The sequence below is a fragment of the Lipotes vexillifer genome, unplaced genomic scaffold, assembly GCF_000442215.2.
Source record: "Lipotes vexillifer unplaced genomic scaffold, Lipotes_vexillifer_v1.1 scaffold727, whole genome shotgun sequence".
Lineage (NCBI taxonomy): Eukaryota > Metazoa > Chordata > Mammalia > Artiodactyla > Lipotidae > Lipotes > Lipotes vexillifer.
Genome location: NW_006771347.1, coordinates 788,648 through 790,340, shown reverse-complemented (window position 1 = coordinate 790,340; position 1,693 = coordinate 788,648). Strand labels below are relative to the sequence as shown.

At 41.7% G+C, this 1,693-nt stretch overlaps 1 non-coding gene across 1 annotated transcript; it reads right to left on the bottom strand.

The window, feature by feature from the left end:
* Positions 1-570: 570 nt before the first annotated feature.
* On the bottom strand, positions 571-643 carry TRNAG-CCC (transfer RNA glycine (anticodon CCC)). The gene has a single exon. It is a non-coding gene; the product is annotated as a tRNA-Gly (tRNA).
* Positions 644-1,693: the final 1,050 nt, after the last annotated feature.

Here is a 1,693-nt window from a genome sequence, read left to right as displayed (position 1 = left end):
AACATGAATTAACCTTTCTCTTAGAATAGAAAAACAGGATATATTCGTCAACTCAATATTTTGTTTAACAGGAAACTTTGCTTCTAAAGGAATTATAATTCAAGAAATACGTCTTTCAAAATTTGTTCTATAAACCTTCAATGTGTTTTAGAAGTGGCATAGTCAGGAGACCTGGGTTCAACTAAAGGTCTTGACACTATCTTATCCAATGACCATGGACAAGTCATTTTCCTCTTTGGCTTTTATTTTTTCCTACTTCACACTAGTAAATTTGACATGATTCATAGTTCTCAACCTTTTTTTCTGCCTATGCAGAAGCAGCAGATAAAATCCACTGTCATTGGGGGGAGTTTTCATCACAGATAGTGGTTTCCAACAGGTTAGGGGAAGCAGCCAAGGGAGAAAATAACCCTCAAGGGGCCATTTTAGTATCTTTGGTGGTGATGAGACATTTAAAAAATTATTTAATTAATTAATTTATTTAGGCTGTGCTGGGTTCTTAGTTGCGTCACGTGGGATCTTTAGTTGCGGCATGCAGACGCTTAGCTGCGGCATGCATGTGGGATCTAGTTCCCCGACCAGGGATCGAACCCAGGCCCCCTGCATTGGGAGCGCAGAGTCTTACCCACTGGACCATCAGGGATGTCCCGGTAATGAGACATTTTAAAAGCTCTCACACATCTGAACTTCTTGAGGGAGTCACCTTCTACTTGTTTGAAAAATTATTGTATTAAATAATCTCCATGAAGCATTTTAGTTCATTCTGGGATTCGGCTGAGAGCATAATATGGGTAAAACAGTGTCTATCTAACACTAACTTGATGCTGCACAAAAGTTCATCTTTCTGTGACGATTCAGAAGACACACATACCCTGCAGTGTCCCGGGATCATCACCACGGTCACTTGGACCATCAGCTCCCATCGAGCAGAGCAGAGAGTACAGATGGTACAGAGCACTAGGCTGAAACTGTGTTGACCCTATGACACCCTGCAAGTTCTATTTTAAATAAATCGATTTGGGTTTATTTGTCATATGTTTCTTTTTCATAGAAATAGAAGGAAGGGGAAAAAATCCAGTTATTTGTCTTTTCTGCTTGCTTGTATTATGGGGGGATAAAAGAGGGAGCAAGGAATTCCAAGAGTAAGAATGTGAGCCAGGTCTCCCCCCAGAACTCTGAGACATGAACCATCAGATGATAATGATTGGAAGAATCATTTAACAAAACCAAAACAGAACGCTTCCTCCCCACTCCCTAATCCTGATCCTTTCCCATACTGTTAATGGCATCCCTGTCTCCCCTCAGCTCAGGCCAAACCCCAGAGTTGTTCTTGATTTTTGCCACCACCTCCTACTCTGCAACATTCAATCTATCAGTACATTCTTCCGTCTCCGTCTCCAAATTATATCCTGATACCGACTGGGTGTTGTTATCATGCTAATCTTAGTCACCATTGGCTCTGGCCTGGGCTCATGCAATTACCTCTTAGGTTCTCTCCCTTGTACAATTTATTCTCAATTCGGCCAACACAATGATTCTTTATAAATGTAAATCAGATCCCATCACACACCTGATGGGTGCTTTGTGGTGACATCCCATCTCACTCGTAATATAATCTGGACTCTACTGGGACCTACAAGCTCCTCTGGGCTCCAGCCTATCCACCCATGAAATCTCTTCTTACCACTCTTTC